Raw genomic sequence first — 12,503 nt, forward strand, 5'->3', positions numbered from 1 at the left:
GCCTTCGTTTTCGGCATCAGCGCTTGACTGCTCGCCCCCCCTGGAGTTTCGGAGAGCTCACTAATGACATTACTCCGGCTCAGCCTTTGCCATCTCCAGCTGATCCTGAACCAATGTAGCTGGGACGCCTGCGCCTCACTCCCCAGCAAAAACAGGAACGACTGACTCGGGGCCTATGCTTTTACTTTCACTTTGCCATTAAGTGCCCTTTAAAAGCCAGGGCCCATCAGTAGCCAGGGGGATCCTGGTGGGCACTTCCTCCCTGGTTTCCTCCCCCTCTTCTCGCACCCTCCTTCCTGTTACTGTCCAGTTTAGAGGATCTAATTACTCCTGCTCTGCTCTAGTGGATTCTGGGGCCGGTGGTAGCTTCTTGGACAATGGTATGGCTGAGCAGTGGGGCATTCCAGCCATTCTCCTTCCTAGTCCCATCTCTGTTCGGTCCCTGGACGATTCCCTTATCACCACCATCACTCACGTCACCCCCCCTGTAAGTCTTGTTGTCTCTGGCAATCACCGTGAGGTCACTGAGCTGTATCTCCTCCACTCCCCGAGTGCCCCAGTGGTTCTGGGGCATCCGTGGTTGGTGCAGCACAGTCCTCACGTGGATTGGGCTGGTAATTCTGTTTTATCATGGAATCAGTCTTGTCTTGCGTCTTGTATGGGTATGGCCTCCTCTCCTGGCTCTGTGCTTCCTGTTTTGCAGGTGGAGGCGGCAGATCTGTCTGGGGTCCCGGTGAGATACCATGATCTTCGGCAGGTCTTCAGCAAGTCCCGAGCCTTGTCCTTGCCTCCTCACCGGCCAATTGATTGTGCCATCAATCTCCTTCCAGGCACTTCTCCACCCAAGGGTCGCCTCTATTCCCTGTCTGGTCCAGAAAGAGAGGCTATGGACAAATACATTAGAGAATCTCTCGATGCCGGTCTCATCCGCCCCTCTTCGTCTCCGGCTGGTGCAGGGTTCTTCTTCGTCAAGAAGAAGGATGGCTCCCTGCGTCCTTGTATTGATTATAGGGGGTTGAATGACATTACGGTTAAGAATAGGTACCCCCTGCCTTTAATGTCATCTGCCTTTGAACTTTTGCAGGGAGCCAAGGTTTTCAGTAAGTTGGACCTCCGCAATGCTTATCATCTGGTCCGGATACGAGAGGGGGATGAGTGGAAGACAGCATTTATCACTCCCTCGGGACACTTCGAGTACCGGGTCCTCCCGTTTGGCCTGACCAATGCCCCAGCTATCTTCCAGGCCCTGGTCAACGATGTGCTGAGGGACATGATTAACAAATTTGTCTTCGTGTACCTTGACGACATTCTAATTTTTTCTCCTTCTGTTCAGGTACACACTCAGCATGTTCGTCAGGTGCTACAACGGCTGTTGGAGAACCAGCTGTATGTTAAGGCGGAGAAGTGTGTCTTCCACATGGAGTCAGTTTCGTTCCTGGGCTACATCATTTCGGCGGATGGGATTAGAGCTGATCCCGCTAAGGTAAGGGCCGTAGCCGAGTGGCCAACTCCAGACTGACGCAAGGCTCTGCAGCGTTTTCTGGGATTCGCCAACTTCTATCGGCGCTTCATCCGGAACTTTAGTCAGGTGGCTGCACCCTTGACTGCTCTTACCTCTACCAAGGTACCGTTTAAATGGAATTTGAAAGCCCAGGGGGCCTTTGATGTTCTCAAGTCCCGGTTCATCTCTGCTCCTGTTCTCTCTTTTCCAGACCCTGAACGGCAGTTTATTGTAGAGGTAGATGCCTCTGAGGTTGGAGTAGGCGCGGTCCTTTCTCAGCGGTCCCCTAGAGACGGGAAGGTACACCCCTGTGCCTACTTCTCTCACCGCCTGAGCCCAGCAGAACGGAATTATGACATAGGGAATCGGGAGCTGTTGGCGGTCAGGCTTGCTCTGGGCGAGTGGCGTCACTGGTTGGAGGGGTCAACGCAGCCCTTCTTGGTCTGGACAGATCATAAGAACTTGGAATATGTCCGTTCAGCCAAGAGGTTGAACTCACGCCAGGCCCGATGGGCACTCTTCTTCGGCCGGTTCAACTTCACTCTCTCGTATCGTCCCGGGTCCAAGAACGTCAAGCCCGATGCGCTCTCTCATCTCTTTGGGGTCCCTGGAGGGGGTGTGCCGGCCGATACCATTGTTCCCAGGGAGATGGTGGTAGGGTCCCTTTCCTGGGGTATCGAGAAGCGAGTGGAGGAGGCTGTACGAGAGAGAGAAGTGCCAAGGGAGTGTCCGGAGGGCAGGCTATTCGTGCCGGCTGGGTTGCGCCCTGAGGTCCTCTGGTGGGGCCATTCGTCCAAGTTGGCCTGTCATCCGGGAGTCCGGAGATCGCTGTCCGCCATCCGCCAGCGATTCTGGTGGCCATCCATGGCCCAGGATGTCAGGCAGTTTGTGTTGGCCTGCTCGGTTTGCGCCCAGAACAAGAGTTCTAACCAGCCACCCATTGGTCTGCTTCACCCTCTGCCCATCCCTTCCCGCCCCTGGTCACATATAGCCCTTGACTTCGTCACTGGTCTTCCACCATCAAGGGGCAACACAGTAGTTTTGACGGTAGTCGATCGCTTTTCCAAGGCGGCCCATTTCATCCCCCTCCCTAAATTGCCTTCAGCCAGGGAGACCGCTCAAGTGGTGGTTGATCACGTCTTCCGGATTCATGGTCTTCCGTTAGATGTGGTCTCCGATAGGGGGCCACAATTTGTCTCCCGGTTCTGGAAGGAGTTCTGTCGGCAGATCGGGGCCTCTACGAGTCTGTCGTCAGGTTTTCATCCTCAGACCAATGGGCAGGCCGAGCGGGCCAACCAGGATCTGGAACAAGCGCTCCGCTGCCTGACGTCCCAGAATCCGAGCTCTTGGAGCCAACAGCTATCCTGGATTGAGTACGCCCACAACTCCTTGCCGGTGGCAGCTACAGGTATGTCCCCATTCCAGTGTTCCATTGGATTTCAACCTCCTTTGTTCCCATCACAGGAGCCCAATGCTGCTGTTCCGTCTGCCTTAGCCTTCGTCCGCCGGTGTCGTCGCACCTGGAGGAAGGCTCGGGAGGCCTTGGTCCGGGCTTCCAGACGAACCAAAGCAGCGACTGACCGTCACCGCACTCCTGCCCCTCGCTACATATGTGGTCAGAAGGTATGGCTGTCTACCAAGGACCTTCCTCTCTGGGTGGTTTCTCGTAAGCTAGCCCCCAGGTTCATTGGGCCATACCAGATCACTAAAGTGTTGAGTCCTGTGGTGGTTAAGCTCAAGTTACCTCCTTGACTTGGTCGGGTACACCCAGTATTTCATGTTTCTCGGGTCAAGCCTGTGTTTCATTCTAGACTTAACCCATCTGTTTCTGTCCCCACCTCCCCTCCTCCCCGTCTAGTGGATGGCTCTCCAGTCTACACAGTCAGAAAGTTACTGGATGTTAGACGTCGGGGTCGGGGCTTTCAGTTTCTTGTGGACTGGGAGGGATATGGTCCGGCGGAGAGGAGTTGGATTCCGGCTCTGGATATTCTGGACCAGTCTCTGATCAAGGACTTCTACCGGAAGCGTGGTAGGCCTCTCCCTGGGGCGCCAGGGGGCGCTCCTAGGAGGGGGGGTACTGTCATGTCCCTGGGCTGATCTGTCTGCTGTTCCCCTGTCTGTCGCGTGTTGTTGTTGTCGTCTGTAGCACATGTGTGCGCTGTCATTGTGGCGTCTTCCCCGCCCCCTTGTTATTCCATTCACCATCTCGTTATTGTTTCACTCTTCACCTGTTCGGCATTAATCAAGTCCTCTATTTAATCCCCTCTCGTGTGCTGTCTTGTGCCAGATCGTTGTTTGTGCGTTGTGCCAGCAAGCTTCCAGCTTTGTCTCGTGTTCTGTCGTGTCGTGTGGATTCATGCCTCTTTGTTTTTGTCGTATCGGAGTTTTTCAGTTTTTGTTTTTCATCTTTTAGATGCTGTTTTGTTTTTCTCCTCTTCTATTGAATTCCCAGACTGGTCTCTCCTGCATTCAGCCCTGGTTGCGCTCTCCGTCTTCCTGCACGGATCGCTGTGTCGTTGCCCGGTCTCACACGCTGCCTGAGCGCCACCCGCATTCCGCCTCAACTGCGCCCTCTGCTGCATGACACTGTTCCATTCAGGCTCTTCAGCGACTGTGTAATTCTCTGTAAAACGCAGCTCTAAATTTGTTTCTGAGATTGCTCCTGTCTGGATTATAGACTGCTTTTGTGTTGATTATTTGAAAGATCTGCTTTTATTTTGACTCTTGGAGAAAAGACTTTAAATAAATCTTTTGAGAGCCTGCAGACTGAGTCCGTGTTCTGATCTGACCTGACAATCCGTCTATGTAGGCTATACAATTAACACATTTCTTGTTGCTTTGATACAAAATGCATACAGTTAACACCAATTTAAAATGTTTGAACTTCTTTTACACACAAGCTCAACCAAGACCAAAACAATGTAATTGTACAGTCAAATTTACAAAGGCTTTCACACTATATGTCAGAACAGATAACATCATGTTCTAAACATAACTTATATACGCTAAAGTCAAAGTGAACAGCTGTTCATATTGTGAATTGAAACACAAATATATTCCCTGTATTTTATTCAATTTCTAATGAGAAACAGCTTATTGCAATTATGCAAATATATAAATCACAGCTGATTCCCATCTAGGAACCACACTCAGGTGTTGAGGTTTTTTCAATCGCATGATCACATGTTCTAAAAGAGGACTCTTTGGGCTGATCTTGTGTGGAAAAGGAACAATATAGAGCAACACAAAGAGAGAAAGAAAGAAAGAAAGAAAGAAAGAAAGAAAGAAAGAAAGAAAGAAAGAAAGAAAGAAAGAAAAAAATGCCTGCACGAGGGGAGGAAGATGAGTACCAGGACAAGGGAGAGGAGTGGGGCAAGGACAAGGACAAGGGAGAGGAATGAGGCAAGGACAAGGACAAGGGAGAGGAGTGGGGCAAGGACAAGGACAAGACAGAGGAGTGGGGCAAGGACAAGAGAGAGGAGTGGGGCAAGGACAAGGACAAGAGAGAGGAGTGGGGCAAGGACAAGGGAGAGGAATGGGGCAAGGACAAGGGAGAGGAGTTGGGCAAGGACAAGGACAAGGACAAGGGAAAGGAGTGGGGCAAGGACAAGGACAAGGGAGAGGAGTGGGGCAAGGACAAGGGAGAGGAGTGGGGCAAGGACAAGAGAGAGGAGTAGGGCAAGGACAAGGAGGAGTGGGGCAAGGACAAGGGAGAGGAGTGGGGCAAGGACAATGACAAGGGAGAGGAGTGAGGCAAGGACACAGGAGAGGACAAGGGAGAGGAATGGGGCAAGGACAAGGACAAGGGAGAGGAGTGGGACAAGGACAAGGGAGAGGAGTGGGGCAAGGACAAGGACAAGGGAGAGGAATGGGGCAAGGACAAGGACAAGGGAGAGGAGTGGGAAAAGAACAAGGGAGAGGAATGGGGCAAGGACAAGGACAAGGGAGAGGAGTGGGGCAAGGACAAGAGAGAGGAGTAGGGCAAGGACAAGGAGGAGTGGGGCAAGGACAATGACAAGGGAGAGGAGTGGGGCAAGGACAAGGACAAGGACAAGGGAGAGGAGTGGGGCAAGGTAGAGGGAGAGGAGTTAGAATGCGTGGTGGTGCTCAAAGAAGGATCAGAGCTAGGGTAATTGATCAAAAAAGAGCTACTATCATTGACACATGTCATAAACCATGAGCTATCGTACAGAGAGGCTGGTGAACGAGTACAGCCAAATCTCAGCCGGGACACCCGGCATCCATTGTCCGTATTTTCAGAGCAACCAACAGGTAGGATATTGCTTCTCCTACAGCAAAGTGTAAATAATTTTATAACTTATTGTATTAGAGTGACTGTATGCCTCCAGCCTCTAATATGTAACTGTATTTTGTCCCTCTAAGGATTTAACGTATACCTCCCTCAGGGGGCAGAGGAAAGCTCTTGGATGAAGAACAGGAACTTGCTATTGTCAACATGGTGATTGCTGACAATGAAATAAAACTGAAGGACAGTCATTCAGTCCAGAGTTGTAGAGGACAACCTTGTCTTTGTGAACATTGCAGCAATCAGCATGACATCCATTTCTCTGACTCTAGCTAAACACAGAGTCTGAATGAAACAACTATACAAAGTTCCTTTTGAAAGGAACAGTGAGCGCATCAAAGAACTCCTTCACCAATACGTCCAGGTAAGGTTATGCAATACAGTCATTACTGTACTATACACAGTGTGTTTTGCAGTAAACTACTCTATAAACCTGGAGTACATTAGAACATACAGTAGATATACAGTACAGCACAGCATTTACATACACTGTGTCTAAATACTTTGGAGTTGTCATAGAGTTGGAGGCCAATCAAGTCCCACATGAAATTATCTATGTTGACAAGGCTGGCTTCAACTTGGCAAAAAGGTGTCGCCACGGGAGAAACATAATTGGCAAAAGGGCCACAGTTATCGTGCCAGGCCAGAGAGGAGCCAACATCACCATGTGCGCCGCAATCTCCAACAACGGTGCACTCCTGCATAAATGTGAGATTGGTCCCTACAACACCGACCGCCTTCTCCTGTTTTTAGAAGACCTGCACGAAAGACTGGTGCTAGAGGTAGAAAGGGGACAGATGGGAGACCACTTGCCAATATATGTTATCACATGGGACAATGTGGCTTCCACCATTCCCGTGCAGTCACAGCCTGGTTTGACGCCCATCCAAGGATGATGTCCCATTTCCTTGCCCCTTACTCCCCTTTCCTCAACCCCATTGAGGAGTTTTTCTCAGCCTGGAGATGGAAGGTTTTTGACCATCGTCCACATAACCAAATGTCCCTCCTGGATGCAATGGATGCTGCATGCCAAGACATCACAGCTGAACACTGCTAGGGGTGGATAAGGCATGCCAAAAGATTCTTCCCACGGTTCCTTGACAGAGAAGATATCAGGTGTGATGTGGATGAGAACATGTGGCCAAATGCAGAACACCGGGCAGATTAGAAGAGTACTTTGGTCTTTTTTTTATTATAGTTCCGGTTCTTTTTCTGTTTGTATATCTTGCAGTAATGTCATTTTGCAAATAAAGTCTTCACTGCAGCAATTCTGTGTCTGTATTTTTTTTTTTTTTTACATAAACTGTACATTTTATAAAGCTACTCTGAGATGGTCATTCATTTTTTTGTATAGAATTTCTGCAGCAAAAGAAACAAACAAAATGCATGCATTTACTAAACCCAACAAAACAAAAATGTAGAGAGGCTTCAAAAGAAACTACAATGCAAAACACAATCTAATATCAATACAATATACTGTCTATTGTATAAGGGCAGACCTGACACATAAAATAATGCAGTTTCTGTAATTTTAGCTGATGATAGTGTTTTTTTTTTGTCATTGTCTTATGATTGACTAAATTTTCCTGTTGGAAGAGAACGTGTGTTAGTGTTTTGAATAATTATTTTATTTTAAAACATGTTTGCAGTGTTTTGTTACACATAGTGTATTGTGTTAGTTTATTATTGTATTTTGAAAATTAGTTTTGGGGTTTAGTTTACAATGTGTGATTTTGAACATGAAATTAACCGTTTTGCCAATTGTGTGTTTTAGGTGTTTTGTTGGTTAAGAGTTTAGGAAAATTGTTAAATGTATCGAATAAACTGTCATAGCGATTGTAAATAAACTGTAATATATTTTTTCCCCTTGGAATTGGCAACCACTCTTACCGTAAAATCAAGGAAAAAACTGTAATGTTCTGTAAAACGTAATTTAATTTTCTAAATGAAACAAGCTAATTTCACTGAAATATTATTGAAAGTTAATAGGAAAAGTTATGTGAAGTCAATAACTGATAAGGAGAGTAAATACTGAACTGAAGTGGTTTGTGTTTTTGTGATAAGCTGTTTGCTTAATCTAAAAATGTTCGTTATTGCGAGCTTAAACAAACTCCAAACATTTGAGTTTGTCATGTGTTTAATTATTTCACTATTATACATTAAGTGTTTGGAGTTAAGAAATGTTCATTTTCAATTGACTCAAATGAAAGAACTCACAGCACTAACACTGTATAATACCTAGTTTTTAAACTTGAACTATGTGAAGCAATTGGTTTCCCAAACTAAATGAGTTTATTTCCATGGTAGTATTACGGTAACATACTGTAAAAAAGGAGAGCTGAAAATTTACAGTACATTACTGGCAACCACTGCTGCCAGTAGATTACCATTATTTTACAGCACAGTTTTTTACAGAGAGGTTCTATCTGTCATTTTTGTCAATATTGAGTTATTCACATATTCTTTTTCTGTGACAACTTAAACTTTATTTGTGTACACTCAGAGTAAAAAAAAATGCTGTGCTTTTTGTAAAATAAAGAAAACGTCTCAGGTTACGTATGTAACCATAGTTCCCTGAGAACAGGGAACGAGACTCTGCGTTGAACAGAACGCATTGGGGAACCGTCACGTGACCCAGGTGTCGAAGCACTATCCAACAACTCCAATTGCTATTGGCCGGCGACAGCCTATGACGTCATACGGTGCGACCCGGATGTATAAAGGGAGCGCCTGGAGAGACAGTCACTATCTTATCGTCTTGAGGGACTGTTCTGAAGGCAGGCAACCTGAAGCATGGCAAAGGATCGCAGAGTCTCGTTCCCTGTTCACAGGGAACTATGGTTACATACGTAACCTGAGACGTTCCCTTTCGAAGGGAACTCCACTCTGCGTTGAACAGAACGCATTGGGGAACGATATACCCACGCCGCCATGCTGAAGGGGAGTGCCTGCCAAAAAATATGGCTGAGGCAAAGACCTCAAGGCAGTTCTCAAACTGCCCAGCAACTCCCCCTCGGGTCACACCAGGCTGTCAGTGACAGCATTCCCTTTGGCCAACAGCCCAAGCTGACCTTCCCACAGGCTTCTACCTTTCTCTTTTAACTAATAGAGCCTAGAGAAACGCTAAGGCATCTAGAACCCAATTTTCTTGTGAGAAAAGTGGTTCCTTTAAGGGAATGTGGCCAAGGAACCAAAGGGAACCTCGGCCAGTCACTCATGAGGGGAGCAAGGTCACCCTCCTTGCCACCAGAGAGGCCGACCTGGTCTTCTCAGGGAACAGACTCAGTTCAGGCCAACCCTGTCTGAATACAGAGCCTCTAAAACGCATTCTTCAGGAAGATAGTAGGTAAGAGTGACTGCAGAAAGGCAGAAACCTGCTGGAGAGCAGAACTCAGCTGAGTGCTATGAACCCTCATATCGAGGGGAGATAATCCGCTCACCTAGGATCTACCCAGTGCTTAATTAACGCACTGAGGAGGCTGTGCGCTGAAAACCCTGAAAAGGGGAGCACAAACCAGCCTGGGGCTGACGCTTAAGACAGGGCCTGATCAAGGCCGAACCATCATAATCAGCTTAGGGAGCTAAGCACTATTACAAACCCCAAGGGGAAGCGCAGAGCTCACCTAACAGGTAGACTATACCAAGAGCACATACTCATGGAGGCCCGAGAGGGGCTACAACATGACAACAGTTCTATATACATAAAGACAGAAGTAAACTTCAGAAAGAGGCCTGTTTCTGGTAAAGCCATTCTGAACATCTGTCTAAGCCGGCGGCGGACAGACAACTTCCATGGCAGCAATAGAAAGCTGCACAGTGCTCTTATGATAATCCACCCAACACAATCCGACGAGCAGTGTACTCAGTAAAAGTACCTTTTACTCTTTAAGCAAGAGGAGTACAGCGTACACCAACACGTATTAAGGAAGGCCTGGAAGGCCTATAACCTCAACAGACACGTGGTATCAGCTCGTGGCAGTGTTTAGGTCCCAAGCCTAGTAAACAGCCAGCAAAAGAGGGGGTTGAATCTACCACTTGGGCCCCTGGCCAATGAAAGTGTATAGAAATAGTTCTCAGAGAGAAATACACCTAAACAAACACTAGTGTATCCAAAAAAGGGGCGGCCCGCAGGCTAGCATCCTTCAGGACACACAGCGTAAGTCTTGTGGCCGTTTCCAGGAGCACAAGGTCCAACCTAATCCCTATGTGGCTCTTAGCTCAACTAGAATCATCGACTCAAAGAGGCAACAATAGGTTAAACCAAACCTCAGTAAGGTTTCACTACTGACATCTCATCCTGAGCCGCACAGAAAAACACAAACTGTGCCCATATGTAAACTAAAACGGAAGCCAGAAGCGGCCTACCGATTCAATGACACAAGGCTTCAGCTCGTGAGTTTCCAGGGGACCAAGCTACAGGGAACCAGCTCTAACCAACTAGCTATGGGAAGCTGACTACAACCTGTGCTAGGCTACACTTTCCAAACAGGCAAAGTACCCTAAGTTCTGAGACTAAAGGGAACCAATACAACCAACATGGTCTAAGGGAGGCTAATTAAGCCTACTACCTCAAACAAACATGCTGCAGGGCCTGAATCAGTGTAATAATAAAACAGTATGTGAGCAAACTAATATCCATTAAACAGCCAATATTAAAATATTGCAAACTAGAAGGAGGCTGAACAATCCAGCCTACAATCGCCGTTATATGTAATATAGCTGATAAACAGATAACTGAAAGGGAGCTGACAGATACAGACTTTTCTCAAAAAGTGATCTAGCTACCCTGAGTATACAACTCACATACAAACTAAACATTCCAACAGGCAATGTACCCTAAGCATGTGACTAAAGGGAACCAAACAAAGCCAACGTGGTCTAAGGGAGGCTATAAGGCCTACTAACTCAAACAAACACATGGCAGGGCCTGTGGTAGTGTACATATGTGAGCAAACCATGATCAGTTAATCAGCATGACAACTGCTAACTAGAAGGAGGCTAAATATCATAAAGCCTACAATCAGAGTTATATGCAATATAACCACTAACAAGATCACCAGGGAGCTAAAATAGATACCAACTTTCCTCAAAAAGTGGTTCTAACTACCCTGAGTATGCAATCCAACAGGTGATGCACTCAGTGACACAAATACACCTCTTAACTGGGGAATATGTAGTCACCATCCTCTCAAATAGAGGCCGCTTTACAGCAAAAAGGGGCCTACTATTAAGAGAACAGGTGCTAACCTGTGGCAGCATACGTAAGCTCACATATATATATGTAGGGCAAAAATCTAGAACTCAAAGTAACATAAAACTTTGAAATACATGCTATTTAAAAGGAAAAACATTCCCATACAGATCCTCAAATCTGTTCTAAGCCTAGCAGACGAAAGGCTAAAAACTAGCATTGTCCAAACAAACTTGATAAATACTGATATCAAGTGGCTCAGAGGAATTAATTTCCCTTAGCATGAAAGTTCTAGGAAGTGTGGCCTAGCAAACCTGCATAACTTATCTACGCAAAGATAAGGGCCTACCACCTGAGAGACAGCATCAGGGAGTCAAAACAGTCTATGACCTAGCTGTTAATCTCACAATTGCGCCTACACAAGCAAGAGGATAATGGCATACGGCCTAACAACTCCCTCGGGAGGAGGCCAGAACTAGGAACTATACAACCTGACAAGGGGGTAGTATACATAAGGTTATGTAAATAATACACCTAACCTAGCTCTAGCCTAGCCGCTAAGCTACAGGCCTTCTTACAAGGCCACAAGCCTAGTGAAGCCCGGGCTTCACCTCCAATCTCATGGATAAGAGAAAGAAAGTGAAGCTCACAAGCAAACAATGTCAGGCGGCCGAATAAGGCCGACCTAAACATCTACATATTAGCTGAAGTGACAAGTACTATCAACTTCAGTATGCCAAAAAAACCCTAATTTTCCTGACTACATGCTCAGAAAACTATACAGGAAATAAGGTCTTATTTTAAATGAATAAAATATAGACCCTCCTGCAGCTTCAAAAACCAAAAACTCCTAATGCTCCCTTTTACATAAAAGGATAGAATCTAAGGTTCTTTAAGCTTAAAGATCCTCTTACTATCAAACAGAAACAGCGGGCTGATAGAAACAATGACTATGGCCCAGCCATCAGTCTGACCATAAGAAGCATCTAAGCATGACATATGCTTATATATATATATATATATATATACACATATACACACAGGAGGTGGAAGAAGAAGAGGAGAGGGTAGCTATAAATCACCCTATAGCTGGGAGATTGATCACAAACGCAACAGTGTTTACAATCGATCACCCGTCTCATTCGCTCTTCCTCCCCCTCCCGTCTGTCTGGGTTCAGATACAAATCTGAATGGCTAGGGGTTTTTCCATTCCTCACCGATCTCAAAAGCGGAGATCAGAACGGAATGGAAAGTATGGAAGCTGCCGTATCAATGGACAGAAAGGAACCGCTCGCCGAACCGTTCGCGCGCCGCCCCTCTTTTAACGCGCCCTCCCGGCAGCCGCAGCCCGCCGAAAAGCGCGTCCCAAACACACAGCAGCTTGCATACACCCGCAAGAGTAGCGCTCTCCGCCGGACGCGATGACGTCAAACACGAACGTCATCGTCATCCGGTCGCTCTCGCCAGCCCCAGGGAAGTTGAGAGAATAAAACTTTCTCAAACTT

Source organism: Chanodichthys erythropterus, chromosome 12 (assembly GCF_024489055.1).
Source record: "Chanodichthys erythropterus isolate Z2021 chromosome 12, ASM2448905v1, whole genome shotgun sequence".
Lineage (NCBI taxonomy): Eukaryota > Metazoa > Chordata > Actinopteri > Cypriniformes > Xenocyprididae > Chanodichthys > Chanodichthys erythropterus.